General features: G+C 37.1%; 2 long non-coding RNA genes across 2 annotated transcripts in view; both read left to right on the top strand.

The window, feature by feature from the left end:
* LOC134659888 (uncharacterized) overlaps positions 1 to 26,919 on the top strand; it is a 130,352-nt gene that overhangs the window by 3,126 nt on the left and 100,307 nt on the right. The window lies entirely within an intron of this gene.
* LOC134659896 (uncharacterized) overlaps positions 8,167 to 26,919 on the top strand; it is a 63,485-nt gene continuing 44,732 nt past the window's right edge. Inside the window, exon 1 of the long non-coding RNA XR_010097835.1 lies at positions 8,167 to 8,252. This is a non-coding gene — a long non-coding RNA (uncharacterized LOC134659896). The remainder of the gene's footprint in view (positions 8,253 to 26,919) is intronic.

The raw sequence follows: 26,919 nt of genomic DNA, 5'->3' as shown, positions 1-26,919 counted from the left end.
CTTAAACATCACCCTTTAATATTGTCACAGAAACGTGCAGTTATCAATTTAGAAATTAGAATATTATTAATAATTACAGATTAATGTACAAGTAAATTTAATATGCCTTCACTGAAAAATGGGTGGGATTTTAAATGTTTTAATGTTTTGTTTAAATATCATAAATCAACCAGATTTTTAGCTTCTGTGTCACAATATTACCCACCCATAACTAAACAAAAAATAAAAAAAAAATAATAAATAATAAAAATATTTATTTATCAGCTCACAAAGGATTTGGAAAATAACTACTTATAGCATCATAATTATTAAGGTAAGGTATGCTGCCTGGTATATTTTATGCAGCAATAATAATTTCCCGTTAAAAATATATCCCAACGACGCAATCAAATATCAATCACAGATTTAACCTATACCTTACAATAATGTACACGTTTTTATACCGCCTTTACCTATGTATTTTTATACCGATTTGTTAGGCTTAAAGTACCTACACCACACCACAAAAAGACGATTTATTCCCACATACTCTGATGATAATGTTCAATTTTATAGTACCTACCTATGTATAATTTAGCAATACAAAGAACAAAGACATTGTAAGTTAATTTTTGTAGAATACTAATAAAAGGTAACGAACTTTACTATAACAAATTGGTTGTATTGTACTTATATAAACTGTGTTGATGTTATTTGCAGTGCTTTTAACTCTTTAAAGATCATACCTCTATAATATATCGATAATAAGAAATAAAGAAATTGGTATCTGAATAGGACTCCGGGATAAAGAAACCATAAATGTATTAGATAAATAGGTCCCAAATACATAAAATAGAAGTCGACATGAGTCTTAAACTGTTCGAAAGTATTTATCTAAACAGCCAAATTTTAAGACGGTGTCTAAAGTATTTATTTCTTAAGGGAATTTGAATAGAAGATGAAAGTTTGTGTCAAACTTCTCCTAAAGTCAAATGGATGTGTGGAAATCCCAAAGGGCACCGGCTTGTTAGCCAATAAAACAGTGGTTAGACGGATAGGTCGGATAGTTACAAAACGTTAACTTTATTAATACGTACCTTGGTTAACAACCGATGGTAATTAAGTTTAATTACCATCGGTTTAATTACCAAGGAAGTTCCTTACGTGTAACGTATTATTTGTTGTATTTTTTTTTTCATTGGTACATAATGTAGGTAGGCAGTAGAGCAATATTTTATACTTTCGGTGTGAATTTAGATTTCCAAAAGTTTTTTCTGAATCAAAAAACGCTCTCAACAACCTTAATGTTATTTTTAAATACCTATTGAATGAGTGATCACACAACGTCACGTTCATTTTACAAAAAACTGTTTTGTTATGATATACATATGCCAATAAATATACCTATATTCTTATAAAATATACATCTAAACAAAGAAGTGGCCCACAAAATACACCTACCTGCGGTCTAAATTTAATTGAAATATATATATCTTATAGTTTCCTAGTAACATGGCTGTGATAAAAAGAGAAAAAGATAAGATAAGGTAAAAGATAGTTTATTTAAGTAGGCATAATTACAATGCGCTTATGAACGTCAAATAAAGCTACACCGTGACATACGGACAGACAGACGGACATGACGAAACTATAAGGGTTCCGTTAAATTCCTATTTTGGCTACGGCTACGGTTTCTACCTTCCTACCTCACAATTCCGGCACTTATTCTGAAGTAACCTAATGACTTTTCGTGCATATTATTTATTCAAATATAATAATTGTCAAAATGGTACACGTACAGTACGTAAATATTCATTTGCGGTATTTTTTTACCACACGAACATGATATTTTTCCAGAAAACATGTTTAATTTTTAAGAAAAAACGAAAAGTATGGTATCACACAATCTAAGGCAAGTACGCAATTGCTTTCTCAATTCGGATATTTTCATAGGATCAAATGTAATCAGGACATACTGGGAAATTTTGCTCTAAGCTCTATACAAAAACATGGCGGGAGAATATGTTTAGATTAATATGAAGAAATATACTTTACTTACTTAATACTTTGTGGTTGTTATTTTATAACCTGTGCAAAAATCACATACATATTAGCATTCATGCAGTATAATTCTTTTATTATATACTCATTATATAATAGTTACTTCGAAACATATCCAGTAGTTTCAACACCGAAGCGAAGGGAAGGTGTGGCTTGGAAGTGGCCAAGCAAAGCAAGGATTGAGCACATTAAAAAAATTGTAGGCATTTTAGGCTAAAGCTGAATCTCTCATATTATTTCTTTTGCCAGACATTATTCCATCATGTGAAGAACTTGAAAGTTGGCACAGTTATATATCACTACATAGTATAAAACAAAGTCGCTTTCCGCTGTCTGTCTTTCCCTATGTATGCTTAGATCTTTAAAACTTCGCAACAGATTTAGATTCGGTTTTTTTAATAGATAGAGTGATTCAAGAGGAAGGTTTATGTATTTTTTAACCTGTGCGAAGCCGGGGCGGAATGATCGATCGGTCCAATCGTTTTTGAGTTATTGCACAAAATCTTCTTTTCTTAGTAAAAAGACGTGCAAAGCGCTGCAAAGGAACTCCCTTGTAATAAGTCCCAATGCTTGTAATGTACTTGTACATGATACTTGCTTATAGCCCCCCTTTGGCCTATTTTGACAGAATGGTAACTATGAAACCCTACATTAAGCATGGCCCGACATGCTCTTGGCCGATTTTTATAATTTACGTCATTGTCATTAGCGATAGAGGTGGATTGTTTACCTTGCATTTTGTAGCGTAAATAATTTGTCACCGTATTTTATGCTCCATTGTGGTCAATACGAGTAAGTATCTTATAACTTTATATTTTGTTCCCAAGCCTTTGTTCTGGTAAAACGTGAAACAATCTAAATCTCACACGTATTTTCACCTCCAGATGTCAAAGATTTGACGACCAGGGGGCCGATTTTTGAATTTCGATCGCTCGATTTCGTCACTCGAAAATCGGTGGAAAACGGCAAAATGCTGATTTTTGAAATACGACCGATAGAAATTGGGAATCTAGTGGTATTGACCACTCGTTTTCAATTCTATTAGTAGAATTTACATGCCTAGTAGTGGAGATATTACTGAACGTAATACACAAAATAGAGCGGTCGAATTTCAAAAATCGGCCCCCTGTCTTGCCCAGTGGGTAGTTACTAGTGACCCTGCCTGTGTATCCGATGGTTCATATCCCGATAAGGGTATTTACTTATTTGTATGATGAACACAAATATTTTTTCCTGAGTCATGGGTGTTTTCTACGTATATAAGTAAGTATGTATAAGTAGGTATGTATATCGTCGCCTGGCACCCATAGTAGGTACAAGCTTTGCTTAGTTTAGGGCTAGGTTCATCTATGTAAGATGTCCCGTAGGAATTATTTATGTTATGTAGGTATTAGGTATGTACATAGATAATAAATAAATACCTACGCCGAAAAAACTGTTTACGCCTTCATAAAATTAGTACGATTATGAATATAAATCTATTGCTACGTTATCAATGTCTAAATTAAACTTCATTTCTGTTTGAATGTGTAAATTAATTGAAATATATCTCCACTGAATGTGGGCGGAGATGGAGAAAGTTCTGAATTATACAGCGCCGAGCCCTTTGGAGGCTGCAAAGATGAGCCTGGGCCAAACCAACCTTTTGTAATTCTAATTTAGTTCTATTTTCAGTTTCATAATAGTTGGTACTGATCAGTTTTAACTATAGTTAATTTTTTTAGTACATATTAGAAATAAAGTAAACAATCTTGATGTGTCTTTTAATTGAAAAACACATTTAAAAAATAAGTTACGGCAAATATGTAACAATTAAGAATCTAATACGATCATTTATATTCTTATGCTTTCATAAGTAATAGTTACTGATTTTTGAAAAGCGTTTTTCAATTAAAAGACATGTCAAGATCGCTTACCTTCTTTCAAGTTCTTTCTAATGCTAAAAAAACGAATTATATAGCTCAAGCCTTCTCGGGCAGGAAAAGGCCTGTGATTTCCAACAATGGAATGCATATAGACTAATCATTATTTATACGATGTTAATGTTTTTTTTATAACCTGCAAATATACCTAGAGCAACCTGTAAAACGTATACGTATGCTTTTTTGCTTGGTAGAAAGGAAAATGCTATCCGTCCGGCGATATAATGGTTTTGTCACAAACTATACGAAATTTCAATTTAGGCACTGCGCGCCTCACCGCTGTGTCAGTGGAAAAACGCATTATGTCCACTAGTTTTATGACGGTTTCGATACTTTCTGTATATTTGTTGTTAATGACCATCGAAACCACGGGTATTTTTAATTAAAAATTGGCAAAGGAGATATTTAGCAAGCAAATATTATATATTTTACGAGTATATAATTACAGTTTAAAGGAATAATTAAATCAGACAGAAAATGCTGTACTAATTCTAAAATTTTGAATAATATTTTAACTTAAATACCTACTTATTCTAACTAGGCCATACAATTTATTATATTAGAACAAAAATTTAATAGTTTTGACCTTTTTTAAAAGATTACCGCAAAGTTATCAAAATTTAAATTCCATAAATATCATCTTAAAGATAAAAAAAAAGTTTAAAAAGAGTTTAAAGTTTAATATTAGTGAACTTACCGAGTCCAAGCATTCGCACACTCACTAAACAGTTAAAACCACTCACAGACTCACGGTTCACTAAATCCCACTGACTATACACTCACTCTAACACTCACTATAAAGTCGGTAACGTCAAAGAGTTTAACGTGAGCTACGTAAACGTGCTACGGCGTTACGGCGTTACGTGGCCCTGCTACGGCGATCGCGCTACGACTGTGCGTAGGGTCTGTGGCGCCCCCTGTAGCGCATGACGGAACTTATTACAAGGAAATTAGACGTACAAGTTTTATTGAACTGCTTTTTGCGTGTGATACGTTGTTTTTAGTGGGCCCTTGTAATTGTGTTTGTAACTTGGTCCTATTGTAATTACTAGTTGAACAACGAGTTATAACCAACTTATAACAATATCAAGTTAATTACTTTTCTCAAAAATGGACGGCAAAGTCGACGTTGCCTGTTAAAAAATAGGTCGCGAAGTGCGTAGTTTATGGCCATTCAAAAAATTAAAAAGTTAAAAACATTGCAGTGTCGATTTCGGGACTGCAATGTTGCATACAAATCTGGGCGAGCATACAAGCATACAAGACGAGCAAAGCGAAGCGCAAGGGCACTACCTACCTTTTCTCGAAGCGCTTCGTTTTTTTTAAACCCTCATAACTTGGGTTTGGATTATACCAGATAATCTGCGGGCACGGTAGTGCCCCCGCCAAGACGAGCAAAGCGAAGCGCAAGGGCACTACCTACCTTTTCTCGAAGCGCTTCGTCGTTTTTTTTAACCCTCATAACTTGGGTTTGGATTATACCAGATAAACAAAATTCTCGGGATATGATGTCAATAGTGGACTTATTAAACGTAAAAAATTTCAGTTGCATAGCTCTTATACTTAAGATTTTATTCATATCTAAATAAACCCCGATTTCGTCACTGACTCACTCACTCACTCACTGTTGATCATCAAAACCTCTAGGGTAAGTACACCCTGAAGTCCTAGGAAGCTGAAATTTGGTATGTAAGATAGTATTAGTACACAAACAACAAAAAAATTCAAAAACTTGAAATTTTTTGCCCCTAAGGGGGGGAAAAGGGGGGTGGAATTTTGTATGGGAAATCAATAACCGCTGAATGGATTTAGTTGAAATTTGGTATGTAGATAGTTTTTGTAATGGGGAATGGTTTTCAACCACAAAATCACCCCGTAAGGGTGAAAAGGGGGTGGAAAACTCTATATCTTAGTCAAAATATGTGACTTGGCCGTTTCGTTACTCCAAGAACTATGTATTATAAAAAATAATGAATAGTGAATACATTTTTCACCTTACGTCCATGTGACAGTAGCGAAAAGGTCAAGCCACATATTTTGACTAAGGTGTAGAGTTTGTGAAGTTAGGGCTTGTAGAGTTAGAAGCTTGGCTCTACAAGAAATCTGATAACTTTTTGTCAGTGCGAGCCTTATGGTTTCGTCTTGGCAACATTTTACATGAAAATGTTTTTGGTAGGATTCCATTATTTAACGAGTTCCAAACTTTTTAAAACTTTAAATGGCTATATCAAATGAAGGCATAGGTCCATTAAACAGCCAAACAGATGATCAGCACTTATTATTATAATGTTGGTACCGCGACTATTTAGGTGTCTCAAATACGTTGGCGTATTTTCAGCAGAAAAATACACTTATTAAAAAAAAAAGACGGCAAGCAACTCTTTTTAATGTTTTTACTTTTTTCTATGAAAATTAGAACATTGCTTCTGTAAAATATTTCTATTTCTTGCACCATTTTTGAGAAAAGCACTATATATGACTCGGCTGGAAGGCTACTTGCTGACTTCGGATTCAATTAAACGAATCCTCAGCCTGCAAGTAGCTACTTCCGAACCTCGACAATAATGTACTATTGCCATGTATCAATATTACTAATTAAATTTAAGTTTTATTGTCTTATAAGAAACATAGCCGTTGCTACTAAAAAAGTCTATGAGATATGATTATTTATCTAAACCCCTTGCCTTGCTGCTGCCAAAAAAATCACTCTAGCAAATTCGCGTGTGTACCCGAAAGCTACAAAACTGACCGTGTGTAAACTGACTATGCGTGTCTCTTAAACTAAAGGTAAAGCGTTACAAATACTTCGTCCATGAATAAAACTGGCAACGTAATCTAACAAAGCTCCACGATATTTCAAAACCTCTGTTCTCTGAACCTACAGCACCTTAAAGCGGCCGTAACGTTACTAATGCACACGAAAAATACCAGCACCCAATACGTCTATCTCGTATTTAGTCAAGGTGCAATTCGCTTCAATAAAAGTGCGTCAATATCAAGTCGTGTTTCACAAACGGCTGATGAACGTGAACGAAATACGGCGAACCGTAATGCAATACGACGTATTCCACGAATTGACTGCGACATATAGTCTGTGAAATATAAGAAAGTCCCTGACGTTCAGTCAATTAGCATTGACGTCTCATACTTACATCTAACCATGGTGGCTTATTATCGGTTAGGCCTCGATCGAGCTCAATAACGAGTTTGTGTATATCTAGGGTTTATAAATGTAACGTAACAAACTTGGCCTGCCGTTTTACCGTTGCAATTTCATTTATAATCTTAAAGCTCACCCATCTGTAGGTAAGAGAAACTGCGCACTAAAGTATAATAATATGTTTTATAAGGGGCAAAGTTGTTGTTTAACCTCTCGTGCTAATATTGATACCCGAGCAAGCGAAAGATTCCAAATTGAACCACGAACGTAGCGAGTGGTTCGAAAAATGGCACTTCAAGGCACGAAGGTAAAACAAATTTTGCTACCGAGTGAAACACAACATTATTCACCACACTAAGGAAAAAACTAAGTGTAAAATATTAAACACAATCAAACCAAATCGATTTAAAATAAATGTTATTAAATATTTATCATTTAAAAGTCAATTCTACCAACAACGAATACAACTCAAAATTTGCATTTTATTCAAAATTCAACTTTCTTAGTTTTTAACAATCATGAGAACCTTTAGTTGGTGTGGTGAAATAGTACATTTCAATGCAAGTGTGAAAAGTGTGTTATTATGTACGAGTCCCGAGATGTCTTTTATGAGCCGAAGGAGCGAATTTAGCCAGTGTCAAGGTAGTGCGAGCTAAATTATAATTATGACGATTTGGTAAAGTTAATAAAAGACAGTATACGGTGATGACTTCTTAGTAAAGCGATAGCTGAACTTTACAAACAGCTACATGGACTGCCGGGTGTCGAGCTGTCAATATTACAATTTAAATAATATTAATGAGCAAACAACAAAAATCATATTCACGAGACGCCATCACCTATAATGGAGCACAACCGGAAGTCCATATTAGGGTTCCGTAGCCAATTTGCAAAAAACGGAACCCTTATGGATTCGTCATGTCTGTCTGTCTGTCTGTCGGTCCGTATGTCACAGCCACTTTTTTCCGAAACTATAAGAACTATACTGTTGAAACTTGGTAAGTAGATATATTCCGTGAACCGCATTAGGATTTTCACACAAAAATAGAAAAAAAAAAACAATAAATTTTGGGGGTCCTCCATACTTAGAACTGAAACTCAAAAAATTTTTTTTCATCATACCCATACGTGTGAGGTAGCTATGGATAGGTCTTCAAAAATGATATTGAGGTTTCTAATATCATTTTTTTCTAAACTGAATAGTTTGCGCGAAAGACACTTCCAAAGTGGTAAAATGTGTGCCCCCCCCCCGTAACTTCTAAAATAAGAGAATGATAAAACTAAAAAAAATATAGGTATGATGTACATTACCATGCAAACTTCCACCGAAAATTGGTTTGATAAGAACGAGATCTACTCAATTCAATTCAATTCAATAATCATTTATTTCAAATAACAAAGATTCATAATACATAAGTAAGTAATTTTTTTGAATACGTCATAAATAGTAAACCGCAGTTGAAATTTTCACAGATGATGATGATGTATTTCTGTTGCCTGCGTAATGGTACGGAACCCTTAGTGCGCGAGTCCGACTCGCACTTGGCCGGTTTTTTTACTTCTTATCCTTGAGATAGGTAACCACACAATCAATTGTAGTGCAACAGAAGAGCTAATTTCGAAATACAATTTTATTGAGGAGATTATTTCCAATCGTGTTTTAATCTAATAGGGCTTTTCATTGTATAATTATTTTTGGATTCAAACTTGTTTAAGTATTTAAGATATTTTATACTCAACTGAGCACAAAAACACGTGTATATCGCCTTAATTTATTATTGAACAGATTTTAATTTTCTACAAATTTCGTGACGTCAGGAAACAGCTGCATCTGACACTTGGACAACTCGTTAAAGACGAGTTTCGACTCCCCTTTGCACCATTGACTACTTCTAATATGGACTCGCATTATTGAATTGTCAGAGGCTATACTACTCATATACTACTATTAGTTGGCATATTCGCTAGCGACTGCGTAAAATAACTCTCAAATGCATCTCCCTCGTACTAACATCGGTGCAAGCGAGATGCACTGCGTTTGAGTTGACGCAGTCGCTAGCGGTTAAGGTCGCGTAAAACTCATGGTGAGGATAGAGATCCTGGCCACTATCCTGGCAGATTTACGTCGGTTTTTATTGTACTCTTTATTATATTAGGTACTTCCCCAATCGAGTCAAAACCCATCAAGCAGTTATGATGTTTGAACAAAGAATACATGTTTAATGTATTTTTCGCAAATTTACATTGTAATTTTAATTGTTATTTAATTCTGTATTTATTTTTACACTTAAAGCATGCATTGTCACTTTACGTGAAAAACATGTTCTAGTCTTGATTGTTGAGCGATGGGGGGATATATAAATGTATTGAATTATTTTTGCTGACTTTATCGAAATTTAATTGAATTCGGTTTTTTTTTTCTTTTAATACAATTAAACTAGGACAAAGCTCGAAATTTCTTTCTTGACTCCTGAAATGTAGTATGTAGGTATGTTAATAAGAGGGTCTGTTTTTTATATTCAGAAGATATTGACCTTTTTCAAGGAATCTCCACCATTCAGCCAACATTCATAAAAAAAGATTAGTAATGCTTAAGTAAACTGAATTCCTTGTACAATTTAGAAAGTCGTTGGCTCTGAGCAGTTAATTTCCTTTCTTAATTGTATTGTTCATTTTGCAGCCCACTTTCTACAGAAATCTATTGTACCTATTTCTTCCCTTCTCTCCTTAAATTTTTGTTTTCGAAAAATATTTGTCTGAAAGACTCATAATTTTTATAGTTCTCACCATAATGGAAGTTTGTATTCACCTGAAGTGCCTTCTACTCAGATATTTTAACCATGGTTCTGACTCGAAATTTGTACATTTATTTTATTTATTTTATCATATCGAATAACATTAAAAGCAAATTTGATGCCTTTCCTATTCGGATATTTCGGATAAATATATCTCTGCTTGGGGACCTTGACAATCAAACAGTGCTTTTTACAGATGCCAGATATTTCAAGCTATTATTTAGGACTGTTTTTGTTCAGCAGGAGGATCCTAAAATCCTTAATATATTTACAAACATCAAACTTAATTTACGAGAAGCGATGGAACATTTCGAAATATTTACCATCCACTCCGAGAAGCAAACGAAATGCGAAAAATCCAATACATTAGAATCATTTTCACACAGCTCGTTATATATGTATGAGTTTCTTTTTTATTTGTGAATGATAATGATGTCCCTGTGTAACGTGTGTACGTGGTTTGTACGAAAAGAGAAGGCTCATAGAATGTATTTGTTCCCTTTTTGCGCACAGACCCTAATATCTCTTTTATTACGGAATTTCTTAACAATATATTATATTTTATGAAAATACTAATTAAATACACACATTAAAATTAACATATAAGTAGGACAGTTCACACACAATAAATAAATAACTTAAATATATCTAACTAAATAAAATCTTACTCTAACAGACCTCCGCGAGCTGTACCGGGTGCAAAGGCGCCCATCACACTTGCCGCGTTACCACGCTGAATAGCGATGGCCAACATTTGCACCAGGTACGACCCCACGCGAGCCTCAGAGGACTTCTCCCTCATCCTACGTCCCACCTCCCTTATAAAAGCAATGGCGTCAGACCCCCAACACCCCGTTGTCTCGAAGGCGAGGAGTACAAAATAATATTTCGCCTCAAGGACAGAGTATTTTGCCCTCTTTCTGGACGCCGCCAACTCCGCCCCAGCTCCGGCTGTCTGCACTGTCCGGCTGAGGTGTGAGGTGACGAAAGTGCTGACGCACGTGGCGTCCCACAGTAGGCACTAAATAAATAAAAATAATAGGTAATTAAATTACATTGAAGAACATTAGAATTAAAAATTAAATAAGTTAGTACCTACCTATAAATACAGTATAAAAAAACCTATAAAGGGCCCAATCATAAAAGAAATGCCCCGTCCAACAGTTCGGCCTGCGGCATGGACCCCATTGTCCCCATTACACTGGCGGCGTTACCTCTCTGTACCGCTAGCGCGATACGCTGAGAGAGGTACGCGCCGCCCTACGGTCCCCCGTGGAATCGACCAACCGCGCCGACAAAGCCTTCATAAATGCCTTCATGTCAGATGACCAAGGTCCCAGAGTCTCGACCCGCAAACTCATAGTCGTTAACTAAGGTAGAGTATTTGCGGCGCTTCAGAATCTGGGCCTGGTCAGCCGCAGCGCCAGCCTGGATGCGAGTCGCCCCGATGTGGGACTGTGCAAGGGTGTCAACGCACGTCGCGTCCCACACCAGGGCTCTTCCTAATTTCCACGGAACTAACGTGGCTCCGTCGGGACGCCTGCCGTCGTCTCTAGCCATGCCCACTGGTTCTAAAACTGCAGGCACAGAGACGGTGACAAGCGCGCGACGTACCAAATCGTTTATACATGATTTCGTAAAAAAAAATCCTACGGATTATAGCATATGAAAAAAAAACTACATTAAATAAAGAAGTAATTACCTACTTATTACTATAAGGCGATAATTTAATAGCTTTTCGCGGCCGTCAACTTCTATCCAACTATAACACTTTAAACTCTCGCGTTTTGTACACATATTTAATTACACAAACGGGTCTACCGCGATATAATTTCATTGTTTTTACCTTTAATTCCGACGTTTCAGCTGAGTTGCACCAGCTGTAGTCACGGAAAGACTGACGTCCCAACTAATGTCAACGGAGATATTAATAAAATACCACTAAACTACCAGAAATTAGTTTATAAAAATGTTCGGGGTAGACAAAGAAATTGCAGCTACCCGTCAAAGTTTAATGTTTATTGTCCGTCCTATCCAACTAAGTAGGTACTACATACTTATATAATAAAGTGCTCGTGACGCATGAAACGATAGAGGGATAGCCGATAAAATTGCAACTAGCATATACGCGTATGGCTTCGTATAATGTGCAAAAACTAAATTAAATGGTCAAAAAGTCACCCGGCGCTCGATCAACTTAATACAAATTCTAAAATTCATGGAATCCGAATAAATCCAAATCACTCGATTAAGTACTTGATATTATTCGCTTTAAGTATTTGCATCTGCAATCGCATATTTGATTATGCTAATACGCCAGTTCCTCCTTACTAATATATTTCACATTCATTTCCGAAGCTAGAATTGAACCCCAGATATGCACAACATTTTCGAGCCTATTAAATATTAAGCTGGCTCATGTCCGATGCGGCGCACATAGGTCGGAAATCGCGATTTAGGCCGCCAAAAGTCAACTTTCTAAAAGTCGGCTTATCGCAAAACTAATTAGTTCTCGAAAAACACCACACTATCACGGAATTAATCCCACCACACCACCACCCTTATCAGTTACGTAGGTAATCTACTAGGTTCTCAAAACTCAGTCATCACATACGTTGCACACGCGGTTCTTAGCACTGTTATCCGAAGCAAACATTTCTAAGCCAATATTTATTTTTGTGGAGTTTATTTGTCAGTGAAAGTGATAGATATCAAAAATTCAGGTAAGTTTCTATTATTTTCAATTATTTTTAATTAGAAATATTTATTTTATGATATATATATAACTCACTAAACATGACCCTTTTCTTGATGAAAATTTTGTAATTTTTTCATATACAATTGTGAAAATACTATGCTTCCGGGCCAGTCCAAGTGATATTTTTTATGTCATTCTATAAATCAACTATATTTTTACATTTTATGAAAAAATTGGGGGGCACTTTGTAAAAATCGAGTTTAAAAAAAAATTCGGAAATAGCAAATTAATACGTGTTTTTTTCATTAGCGTTAAAATGTCTTTTCTGTTATTCTAAGTTCATCAAATACCTCGGATTTAAAAGTAGTGACTCGAAAATACCTGTTTGATAAGTTAAATGAACAAATTTTTCAGTCAATAACTGAAAAGTTTGAATTATCTCCTTATGTGCTCGGGTGACGGAAATTAAGAAAAAAAAAGAATATGAAGCGTAAATTTTCACATAAAAAATCAGAATTTAAAAGGCGATGGATTAAGTCACGTCGCATTGTGAAAAAAATTCTGATATCTAATGAATCTTGGTTGGAAGGAACATTCGAAATTCTCATAAAAACTCATCACAGGCGCGGTCGGCCGTCCAAATCGTTCAGTGAGTCCAGTGAAAGAATGAAGCTTAAGAAAACTGAAGAAGTGCGCTCCAATGTAAACAAAGAAGTGATTGTACACGCAGCAGAAAAAAGAAATGCGGTAAAAGTCCTCAAAAACATATCTAGCGGATTCAAATGGAACAGAATGCCCTACTCCGCAGCAAGCACTTGCTTTGTACGTAGAGGCCGATTTGTCTAAAAGGCAATATGAAATAATACGCGCAGCGAATAAAAATCTACCATCATTTATCAGTTACTTAAATCATTTCTGCCAGAAACTATGCAGCTATTGATTTCTGCTGAGCCACATAAGGCGAGAGCGGAGAATGATCAATGCTACCCAAGCGATGAGGAGGATTTTTCTTTAAGATATGATGATGATTAAATGTGGCGTGTGACTTATATTATTTATGTTGACCTTTTTGAATAAATGTATTAGTCTTAATAATATTATGTAAAAACCTTTGTATATTTCTATTAGTTTCTGTAATACATATTATCATGCCGCGATCAGAAAGGGATTCGAAATAACAGATTTCCATACACTTACGTCAAAATCAATATTGGATTGACAGCTATCTCAATCCCTTTCTAATCGCGATTCAGTAATATGTTACTCTTATACCTAACTATAATATATATGTATAAATATGTGTGTATTATATTATTTATATATTCAATGGAAGAAAATACATATTTATTTACTATAATTAACATTGTTTTATTAATATATATCATTAATATATAAAATAATCAAGCGAGGAGGAGTAAAATCAATATTTTTTTGGAAAAAAGAGCCATAAAATTAAAATTAATAATTGTAATTATCTAAAAATATGTTTTCTTAGTTCGAAATCGTATATAAAGCGCAAAAATGCAATAAAATATTTTTGGCGGCCTAAATCCGGATTTCCGACCTATGTGCGGCGCGTGTCTAATTACTTTTAATTAATTTTATTTCAACGCAAAACCGTCATGCGGTCGCATTTTGAGGCCAACTTTTTTTCATCTGCTCTTAACCCTTGTAAAGCAAACGGTTTGTAATCCCCGGAATGTGTTTGAGAATTTTTGATATTGGAGCGTGTGGTCAGAAGTTAACGATTTTATTCAAAGGAAAATACGACACGTTTAATGATTTTGGAAATACATATGTCGGAGCGAGACACCAGAAAGACGTATTGCAGCATTACAGTTCATAGTTAGACGCCTGTAAAAGTCGATTAGCAATGTTTGGCTACGTATTATTTGCTTGTAACGAAATAATAAAGTTGCGTAGTGAATAACGCCACCATCTATTGGCGTATTGATGAACTAAAATGACAGGTAGAAGGCTTTGGAACGTCAAGAGGAGTATCTTGAGTGAACGTAGGCACGAGCAGGCATTTTTGTCGTTATGTTGGTAGACTGGTCAGGCAGGTTTACCAACTTGAATTGGAGGCGGGAGCGGTTGGCCCGCCGCTGGAACTGGCTTCTTTCTTCTTGATCGGACCGCGCTAGAGATCGGACGTTAGCCAAGCTCGTGCCTAATTCGCTACGTTCCTGAAGGCTTACACCTGAAGGATTATTCTGAAAGCTTAAAGATTCTCACGTTGTTTAACCGTTTAGCTAAGTGTTTTATTCCAAGTGTTATTTTGATTTCTTATGTGCCATTAGAAGCTTACTTTTGTAAAATAAAGAAACTATGTAACTATGTGTTGTTTTGAAAAGATGTGTCCCGCCGAGTTTGTTGCCGGGTTAAATCTTCTCGGGTCAGAGGTGTAGGGTTGGAACCGGTTTAGTTTGACTGAAATAAAGATTTGAACGATTTCATGTGATCTTTTTATTTTCAATTTAACCAGTCAACATTCTAATAGCAATTAGTTCTTTTCATCATTTAGTACTGAAATATACGAGGGGCGTTCAAAATATTCTCGGTATTGATATCTTACGACCTCTTCTAAAATTTCTTTCGTTACTGGCCGCTAAGGTTTATTCATTGACATTAAAAAAAAGTATAATTCGAACCGAGATGGTCTTTTGTTTTTCTGCAATTGCTGAACAAACATGAACATCATGTGCGAATTGACAATGTTAACTAAATTAGAACATCGATGCGTGATAAAATTCTTGACAAAACAGGGTAAAAATCAAAAAACCATAAAAGAGGAAATGGATTGTGTTTACCGTGAGTCTGCTCCTTCTTTATCTACCATTCAAAAGTGGTCAAGCGAGTTTAAACGCGGAAGGGAGAGTATTGAAGATGACCCTAGACCTGGCCGGCCTGTAGTAGCTACTTCACAAGAAAATATTGATAAAGTGGAAAAACTTATATTGGAAGATGGTCGAGTGAAGGTAAAATCTATAGCACAAGTAACCAATCTCTCTATTGGTACCGTACATGATATTATACATGACCATCTTAATATGTCAAAAGTAAGTGCAAGATGGGTTCCGCGAATGCTGACTCGGCTTCAAAAAGACATGCGTGTTGCGCTTGTTGTTCCGATTTTATTGACCTGTGCGGTGAAAATCCTGATGAGGTGCTGCAAAGAATAGTTACTGGAGATGAAACCTGGGTTCATCATTATGACCCAGAGAGTAAACAAGAGTCCATGCAGTGGCACATTAAGGGTTCAGCTCATCCCAAGAAGTTCAAGGTCATCCCTTCAGCTGGCAAGGTCATGGCCACGATATTTTGGGATTGTGAAGGAGTATTACTAATCGATTATAAAGAAAAAGGTGTAAATATCACAGGACAGTACTACGCTAACATTCTACGTCAATTAAAGGATGTAATTAAAGAAAAGAGGCGAGGAAAGTTAACCAAAGGTATTCTGCTTCTGCATGACAACGCCCCCGTCCATACTGCTCATATTGCCAAGGCAGCTATTGTTGAATGTGGGTTTAAAACTGTTACTCACCCACCGTATAGTCCGGACTTAGCCCTCAGCGACTTCTTTTTGCTCCCCAATCTTAAAAAGGATCTGCGTGGAAATAAATTTTCTGACGATGAAGCATTGAAGGCGGCAGTGGAGGAGCATTTTTACACGAAAGATAAAAAATATTTTTACGAGGGATTAAAAAAAATAATTGATCGATCTTTTAAGTGTATGAACATAGGGGGGGAGTATATTGAAAAATAAAAATATCAAACTTTTCGTACTTGTTTGTTTTCATTCTCATACCGAGAATATTTTGAATACCCCTCGTAGTAGGCACTAGTATGGTTAATGAGTCCGAATGTTTATTTCATGCGTTGGTAGCATACCTACTATTTTGGCTGTGAAGTAATACATCTAGGTACTACCCCCACGCGCCCACCGCCATTAGGACCATCCTTCTCCGACACATATGTCTTATTTGGCCGTATGAGACAAAGGGGTATCAATGATGGTATCATAATCTTTATTAAAACGCGATCCCGTCCGACTACCTTTAAGACAACTTCAGAAGCGTTAGGTACCGTTGCAGCGTTGACGCGAGAGATATTATATACTGCCCTCTTTCTGATTCCTTTTCTTTGTATTGGTGAATGGTAAATAAGTATGCTAACTTAGTATTGTACTTAACTTAGTATGGTAACTGCCGCTTTGATTCCTATCGCTTTATTGTCTTCGTCCAGGATGACGCCGGTGCAGTACGTGTTCTTGCTCACTTTCAGGGTGGCCTTGACGTTGTTTCCTTTTAAGTACCCGCGCGCCCTGCTTATACGCTCACCCTTATACACGTAAGCACTGACTTGCGTAATCCCAATTTGCTATTCACCATTCACATCATAGTTGAACGGGAAATTGAGGTATTCGTAACCTTTTATGTTCTTGAATGCCAACAGTTTTCAGAGTCGGCAAAAAAACCTATTTTCATTGGACCTTTGGTGTTGTGATAAGGAAAAGAAGTGTGTGGTAACTCATCCAAGTCCTGCAAATCCTCATACTTTAGAAAGTAAGGCTGGATGTCTTTCCAAGACCAAGCCTCGATCTTAAATTAAATTACTACTAATTCTTTTTAAATTACTTACAATATTATTATTCTCAAAATCAAAGAAATATCTGAAATAAATGTTGCATAGCTGAAATTGGCCCAAAAACCCCGGAAGAAACCTTTAAGCGACATCTCAAAATTTAATAAAAACAACTTACCGACACAACATATTCCATACAACTTTGTAAAAGCCTTGGTCAATATACAATAAGTCGTGTAAAAATATTGAGGGAGGAAAATATATGTATGTGAGACGTTTGTATGGAGAAATTGGAGAAGCGGTCTCCCACTATCGTCTAAGGTACCATGTTTACTAAAATATTATGTAGTAAAACACTTCAGCGTTACAATACAACGTTACACAAAGTACGTGTCCTTTAAGCGTATTTTGTTTAAAATTGTGTGAATGTGTAAGCAACACTTGCATTTAATTTTATGAAATTTTGTGCCGCATCAAGCAAGATTTTTAAAGCTAATAAACTTAAAATCGTCAAATAGCCATGAAACCCAACTTAAACTTCGCAGCTGACAAAAATGCCGATTCCGAAGATATACAAACTCTAATTCGACCAAAGTATCGCTTAAAGGGTTTTGCCTTTCCACTGTCGATATATAAAAAGACGAATACATGTTACCTACTAGAATACTGTTAAGTAACTTTATAATAACTGAACGCAAAATACTACGTAGCCGTTACTTTAATTATTACTGATTCAATCATCAGTCATTTTCTGTTATTACATTTTTAATTGTAGGTAGTATCGACGATCAAATTAAAGTTGTGTTGGTAAAATTATTACGTAGATACTATAGGTATACGTACGTATATATACGGAATATTGCGATAATAGAGAAACATAGATGAACTGTAATTGATACTTACCATTAAGAAACTACTTACACAAACATTGCTTGGTAGGTCACTTTTCTAGTTAAGACGTAACACAACATAGTCCAGGGGGATCAAATTCGCTGAATGAAGGTTAAGACATTCGTCTGCCCTTACTCTTCGCCCGTAAACGTGTTGTACGAAAATATTAAAAACATGCATTATTTTATTTATCCGAAAAAATAACGAAAACCATCCTGTATCTAGGTTTTAAATCAATATAATCGTGACGATCATGAAAATCGTGAGTCATTTGAAAAGGTAAGTAAAATGAAAATAAAATCATTATTATGTGCCATTACAGACGATAGTGGACAATTAATCGCTTCTCCATACAAATGTATTCCCCATTTTTCTCTCTGTATATGCTGGATATGCTATATGCTCCTTCGTTTGACTTCTTTCATTTATTTTATTAATTCGCAAATTTCATACAAAATTTTAAATTTTAAACTGGTATGTTAAAAAAATCTAACGGAGGAGCATAACTGTGATTAATGTACATCAAATTGCGTAAAAATGAGTTCTATTATTTTAAATATCTGGGCGACCGAGCTTTGCGCCGACAGCAGAGGACGCTGGTTCGATTCCAGCCTGGGGCACTAGAGGCTTGGGTCACTTTTTCTGAGTATATGACATTTATTTCAGTTTATAATTTATATAGTAGTGTGACTACTCGAAATAATAACAAATTAAAATATTTTCTGAAAATAATTTAATTTGTTCTAGTAAGCATTTTATTAGTTATCGTAACAGGTGATTGTCGGCCGATCAGCCAGTACAGGCGCTTGTAATTAAGGTCTGCTTCTTTTCTCTTCGTTTTAATATGGTTGGCCCATGTTAGTCTCCTATCCAAGTGAAGACCAAGGTATCTTACACAAGTTTCTTGGGGTAGCTGTTCTCCTCTCAGGTTCACGGCGGGATAGTTCTCTCTTCATAGTGTAAATGTTATTTGTACTGATTTACTCACATTTGGCTTTATTCTCCACTCTTCAAGCCATTCTTCTATCTTGCATAAATGAGTTTGTAACTTTTCAGCTGCTATGGTCGCGTTTACGTGACTTGCAATACAGGCTGTATCGTCTGCATATGTTGCGGTTACTACTTCTTCACTACATGGTAGAGGTCAGCCGTAAATATTAAGTAAAGAACAGGGCCAAGTACAGAGCATATACATAATATAATGATAACATATAATTATATTGCATATCCATACCCTACCCATGCCAAATTTCACCTTACTAGAGTACTTACTAACGATCACTGAACTCAGCCTATTAGATAGTTAATAAGCTAGTCACAGAACCCTAAAAGCAGACCGTAGATACATAGAAGCTGAGGTAATTACAGGTTCCCACTTGAACATCTAGAGCTGAATTTCTGGTTGGTTATATAGCGGGATAAACCGCTTCCAGTGTAATTAGCTTTGGCCTGAACCAAATTTGTATGCGTATAATTTTCCTGTAATTTAATTTTAGAGAACATGGTTAGGGCAGATAAATTAGTAGGCACCTAAATCTCTTTGTGGTCCGTATAAGCTAGATAATTAATTAATTATACCGCAACAAATATGGCGGTCTATTGGAAATTAGTTATTAGGGACTATTTGAATGCTCAAGAATAATCTAAAATTACAACTGAAAGAAATAGCTTTCATTTTCTTTGTTTTAGAGATCGTAGCGATATTGCGAAAGCGTGTTAAAGTGGTGGTTTGAACCTAACAATAAGTTAGCCTTGAGATTTAGAAGGAATCACTTAGAAAGTTCCAGAACCCATCAATGTTGTTTTCAGCTTGTTACCATAACAAGTGGTTTTTACTTAAAAAGTAGACGAATTTCCTCGGGTCCCAAATGTCCCAATTTTATTATATTGTCCACAGAAGACAGTTATCTGAATGTGTTGACCCAATAAATAAATTTAAATTGTATTAATGTTAAATTACATTTGAATAGTATTAATGTTAGTTTCTAAGCAACATAATTGTTAATATTCATTAGTGGAAACTGTGTGGCTTGTGAATGTGTTATCTGATTGTAATACGTGTTGATTTTGCCTGTTTGTTTCCCAAAGGTTTAAATAAATAAATATATATACGGGTAAAATTTAACTGGTCTGCAAAAATTGTATGTATAAGCCTTACCTTTTTCTGCTGACTATATTTTTAACAGGCCATTTAATTATCCAGACCAGTCAAAGATTTTAATTTCGGACCCATTTTTTACCTTGTCACAGTGACAATAGTATGAGGTCTCTAGCGACTTCCATATTGATTGTTACTGTGACAGGGTACGAAATGGGTCATAAATTAAAATCTTCGACCTTGTTACGCCATTCTGGTTCTAGCTAAATTGGACATTCCATAGCGTGAGTATGGAACAACAAATTTAGCTAAGACCCTAAATGGCGTAACAATCCCGTGTGGTGACTGTACCTATATTTGACATCGCCGTTCAACGATCTGGTTGCCTCGTGTTGTCTGTGCATGTCCTTGTCATTTGTAGCGCGAGCGTACATAAATCATTTCTGTACTGAAAATTGTTTACGCAAAATTAACCAGATTGCTGATGATACCGTACTAGTTTGCGATGCGTGTTTGTCTTGAGTAAAATAATGGTGCCGCGCCTTTGTAAGCGAGTTTTAATTCTCATATAATTAACTGAATAGTACACTATTACGCTGGTGACTCCGCACAAAAACCACGATTAGACGGCCAGGAACCTACAGGGTAAGCATGGACTTAGGCAGAATAGTTCACTGGCTGGCTACGCCCTTGAGTTACCACTTCGTGATTATTATAACCAAAGATTTGAAAAATTCACTGATAGTAAGTGTATGTATGTATACCTATAGGTATACGAGTAGGTATGTAAGTACCTATATATATTATTTAAAGTTAAAGAAACATTCGTGTCCCTGAAATTGACAGTATAGTAGTAATAACTAAACTAACTTGTCAAAGGTGCAAATGTAAATGTGCTTATGTCATTTGATGATTTGCCATTGATAGTTTAGTTTGTGGGGGCCCACGTCACATGTTATAATGCGTGTAGTTTTATTTTATATATATTGTATGTTTCATATCGTGTAGTAATTGACGGACGACATCCGTACATAGTAGTTACGTATAGTGGAGACAGAGCGCCGGACGTCATCCTTTGGGCCCGGCCACATGTCAGCGGTGCGGCGCCGCCGCCGCCGCGCGGCGCGGCACCGCAGAAATCTGCGGCGACGCCCGCCGCAACGCAAAATTTTGCGGTGCCGCGCTGCGGCGCCGCAAAGCGGTGCGCGGCGCCGCGCGCGGTGCCGCAAAGCGGTGCGTTTCGCCGCGCGCGGTGCCGCAAAGCGGTGAGTTTCGCCGCGCGCGGTGCCGCCAAGCGGCGTGCGGCGCCGCGTGCGATGCCACGCTGCATAGTAAAGAATAAAATTCGACTACCAGTTGTTTAATCAGACATGGATTCCTTCACACGTGTTCTGCTCTTGCTGTTGTTATAGCGATAGCGGTTCGCCAAAAAACGCTGCAAATGGTGTTAAAGGTATGAAAATCGGTACGATTGATCTTTAGGACATTTGAAACAATTTGACCCGAAGCACCAACAAATAAAATAAAGCGGCCAAGTGCGAGTCGGACTCGCCCATGAAGGGTTCCGTATTTAGGCGATTTATGACGTATAAAAAAAAAAACTACTTACTAGATCTCGTTCAAACCAATTTTCGGTGGAAGTTTACATGGTAATGTACATCATATATTTTTTTTAGTTTTATCATTCTCTTATTTTAGAAGTTACAGGGGGGGGGGACACACATTTTACCACTTTGGAAGTGTCTCTCGCGCAAACTATTCAGTTTAGAAAAAAATGATATTAGAAACCTCAATATCATTTTTGAAGACCTATCCATAGATACCCCACACGTATGGGTTTGATGAAAAAAAAAATTTTGAGTTTCAGTTCGAAGTATGGGGAAACCCAAACATTTATTGTTTTTTTTCTATTTTTGTGTGAAAATCTTAATGCGGTTCACAGAATACATCTACTTACCAAGTTTCAACAGTATAGTTCTTATAGTTTCGGAGAAAAGTGGCTGTGACATACGGACGGACAGACGGACAGACGGACAGACAGACAGACATGACGAATCTATAAGGGTTCCGTTTTTTGCCATTTGGCTACGGAACCCTAAAAACGAGAGGAGTTATGACGTCATCTTTTTTTTGTATGAAAGTTTTGAAAAATTTGTTTAGAAACCTATCGTGTGTAGTATTAAACGAAAGGGCTTTCTGAGCCGATTCTAAAAATATATGACATCATTACATTTGAGTCATTTTTTTTAAATTATAATAAAAATATTTTTCAAAACATACCAAGTTTGGGTTTCTCCAGATACAATACCGTTAAAAATTTTATCTACACACATGTCATTAGTGCTCTATAATGCGTTCAGAAACCGTAGGAAATGACCAGCTTTATTACAACCAATTTTACTATGAGAACTTTCTTATCTGTGGTAGTAGGAAAATTTGTACTGTAATGTTATAAGTAGTTATAACGTTACAAATTTTTAGTATCGTTATGAGTTTAAATTTGGAACAGCAGTCAAAACTCAAGTGGGTCTCTATTCTAGTATCCATAGATATTAAAACAGTTATCAGTATACTACGTCAGTTTAGTATGTTTTTTAATATTAACCGCACGATATTTGATCTCGAGTGACATGAGAATAGGAACTCTATTCTTTTGTCTAGGAATTTAAAAAAATTATGGATGCGTGACATGCGTGAAAAAAGTTTTTATTCACCGTCATTTGGCGTACAGTTTAATCTTTTAATTAGTTTTAAGTATGTGTTTAGATAAAGTAGTGTATGTAACTGTACATAATTAGGCATTAAAACTCGTGTGATCCTATTAAGAAACTCACTAACGTTCGTTTCTTATACCCACACTCGTATTTTGATGCCTCTCATTATGTAGCAGTCACATAAACTACTATTTTTGTTAAATATACCTCAAATTATACCTAATATCCTCATATCTAATTCTAATAAAGCAATTTTGAAAATATTTACATTTAGTATATTTGTTTTAATGTTTTCTACTCCCGTACTTTTATTTGTCATTTAAAAGGTCGTACACACACCTTTAAACTTTAAACCCCTATGTTATAGTTGTCAAGACAAGTCTTTAGTCTATTCCCCAAAAAAGTATTTGTGCATACACGCAGTATCTTTTTGGTACTTTTACGATACTTCGTGTAATCACCACTTAAAAAATATTGTATGAAATACATTGTTGCCAACCTAATTTTAATTGTCATCTCTGACAGATGAGTACTAAGTACATTGCTGCCAATTTACAAAATTGAAAATTAAAAAAAACATATTTCATGTAATTATTTTCAAAATTGCTTTCTTAGGGTTAGATATGAGGATATTAGGTATAATTTGAGGTATATTTTACAAAAAAATATTGAACGGTATTGTATCTGGAGAAGCCCAAACTTGGTATGTTTTGAAAATTATTCTTATTATAATTAAAAAAATTAAAAGCGGCCAAGTGCGAGTCGGACTCGCCCATGAAGGGTTCCGTATTTAGGCGATTTATGACGTATAAAAAAAACTACTTACTAGATCTCGTTCAAACCAATTTTCGGTGGAAGTTTACATGGTAATGTACATCATATATTTTTTTTAGTTTTATCATTCTCTTATTTTAAAAGTTACAGGGGGGGGGGGGGACACATTTTACCACTTTGGAAGTGTCTCTCGCGCAAACTATTCAGTTTAGAAAAAAATGATATTAGAAACGTCTGTCTGTCTGTCTGCCTGTCTGTCTGTCTGTCTGTCCGTCCGTATGTCACAGCCACTTTTCTCCGAAACTATAAGGACTATACTGTTGAAACTTGGTAAGTAGATGTATTCTGTGAACCGCATTAAGATTTTCACACAAAAATAGAAAAAAAAACAATAAATTTTGGGGGTTCCCCATACTTAGATACAGTGTTGGCCGAAAGTTAATGCAAATTGAAAATGCTGGCCATTAACCATTATAAATTGAATCGTAAACTATAATCGTCCGATACGGTTTAAGGTTCAATTTATAATGGTTAATGGCCAACATTTTCAATTCGCATTAACTTTCGGCCAACACTGCGTTAGATAGAACTGAAACTCAAAATTTTTTTTTTCATCAAACCTATACGTGTGGGGTATCTATGGATAGGTCTTCAAAAATGATATTGAGGTTTCTAATATCATTTTTTTCTAAACTAAATAGTTTGCGCGAGAGACACTTCCAAAGTGGTAAAATGTGTCCCCCCCCCCTGTAACTTCTAAAATAAGAGAATGATAAAACTAAAAAAAATATTTGATGTACATTACCATGTAAACTTCCACCGAAAATTGGTTTGAACGAGATCTAGTAAGTAGTTTTTTTAATACGTAAAAAAAGCGGCCAAGTGCGAGTCGGACTCGCCCATGAAGGGTTCCGTATTTAGGTGATTTATGGCCTAAATACGGAACCCTTCATGGGCGAGTCCGACTCGCACTTGGCCGCTTTTTTTTATTTAATGGTGCTTCGGGTCAAATTGTTTCAAATGTCCTAAAGATCAATCGTACCGATTTTCATACCTTTAACATCATTTGCAGCATTTTACTGAATTTCTCGGTGTACTGCCAGCGCTATTAAGAAGGCGCAGAAATAAAAAAACAATTGAAAAGAAAATTTTGGGTGAACCCATATCTTCGTATAATGAATGAAGATGCAAATCATTTCAAAAGAAAATACCGGCGCGGCACCGCAGAAATCTGCGGCGCCGCACGCCGCTCGGCGGCACCGCGCGCGGCGAAACTCACCGCTTTGCGGCACCGCGCGCGGCGCCGCGCACCGCTTTGCGACGCCGCAGCGCGGCACCGCAAAATTTTGCGTTGCGGCGGGCGTCGCCGCAGAGCGGTTTGCGGCGCCGCAGATTTCTGCGGTGCCGCGCCGCGCGGCGGCGGCGGCGCCGCACCGCTGACATGTGGCCGGGCCCTTTGTTCTAGTCCCAACCGGCTGCGCGAGCGCTGCCCGCCACTCCCCGCGGGTCAGTCGATCTAACCGCTCGATACTAGACGCACGTCGCTTTGCGCTCCGAAACCCTTTCGCTATTCTATCTTGCTTTGCTTGTTTTGTGTTCCTTTCACCTTCTATGCTTGTGTGCTGACTTTCTTCTGTGCTTGTGCTAATAAACAGTTGTGTTGTGTATCGCTGACTTTGATTTAAAGCGCCACGGACAGTTCCCGCTAAACGTAACAAAGTAAGTGCCACACTGGTGACCCCGACGTGATACGAAAGCATTTAAACGGAACACAGTGAATAACCCGGAATATGTCTGATAGCGAGTCTGAATCAAGAAAACGCGATGGCGGTGAGCTGCGTACCAAGCGGGCGACTTTGCGCGTTTCCACTGACTCATCCGAGATTTGCCGGGTCAGCGTCAAGGTACCACCATTTTGGCCGGAGGAGCCGGAGATCTGGTTTGCCCAGATAGAAGGGCAATTTCACGTTGGAAATATTACACAGGACGTGACAAAATTCAATTACGTCATAAGCCAACTAGATCAACAGTACCTAAAAGAAGTGAAAGACATTGTCATCTCCCCCCCTGCCACGGAAAAGTATGACAAATTAAAAGCGGAATTAATCAAACGACTCACGGCTTCAAAGGAAAAGAAGCAACTACAGATGGTTATGCACGAAGAGCTTGGAGACCGAAAGCCGTCGCAATTATTGCGGCACCTAAAAAGCCTGGGAGGCCCAACTTTGCCTGAAGATTTTATAAAAACCCTGTGGACAACGCGTCTTCCTATGAATATCCAGACCTTTATCGCAGGACAACCTGATACCAGCTTGGAAGTGCTCGCTGAACGGGCAGATAGGATAAAAGATTTGGCGACTTCGCCTCAAGCTCAAGTAGCCTCCACATCTACGTCCGTACCTGGATCTCACATGGAATCTTTAGCCAACGAGGTAGCCGAACTGAAAAAGCAACTGCAAACAATGCACATGAAGCTGGATCGCAACAACCGCTCCCCACGCCGCTCGCAATCTTATCAACCATCCCGTAGCCGGTCAGGACAACGATCTAACTCCAGCTACCGCAAGTTCCCAGTTTGCTGGTTTCACGCTAAATACGGGAGAAGAGCTACCAAATGCATCAAACCTTGTGATTTCGGGTCGGAAAACTCCTCGGGCAATCAGTAATGGCGGCCAATGATTGTCCCAAAGCTTCTAGCCGCTTGTTTGTAACAGATCGTAAATTGAAGACACAATTCCTCATTGATACTGGCAGTGACCTCTGTGTGTTCCCGCATTCTGCACTCAAACAACGCCGGCCAAAGACAGATTTCCAGCTGACCGCAGCTAATGAATCCATAATACACACGTACGGTTACGTCCACCTTACTCTGGACTTGGGCCTTCGCCGAGATTACTCTTGGCGATTTGTCGTTGCCGACGTGACTAAAGCCATCATCGGTGCCGACTTCTTAGGTCATTATAACCTCTTAGTCGACATTCGACTTCAGCGTTTAGTCGACGGCACAACCTCATTGCATGTCACGGGGGTGTTACCAAGTTCATCTAGCAATCTATCTTCGATTAAGGTAGTAGGCGGTGACAGCAAATACCACGACATACTGAAACAATTCCCGGAGATAACACGACCATCAGGCGTACAGCGAGAACCAAAACACAATACAGTGCATTTTATCAAAACCATCCCCGGGCCTCCAGTCTCGGCCTCCCCACGTAGGCTAGCACCCGATAAGCTGCAGAT

This window comes from Cydia amplana, chromosome 2 (assembly GCF_948474715.1).
Source record: "Cydia amplana chromosome 2, ilCydAmpl1.1, whole genome shotgun sequence".
In the NCBI taxonomy this organism is placed as follows: Eukaryota; Metazoa; Arthropoda; class Insecta; order Lepidoptera; family Tortricidae; genus Cydia; species Cydia amplana.
This window is presented reverse-complemented; position numbering and strand designations above follow the sequence as displayed.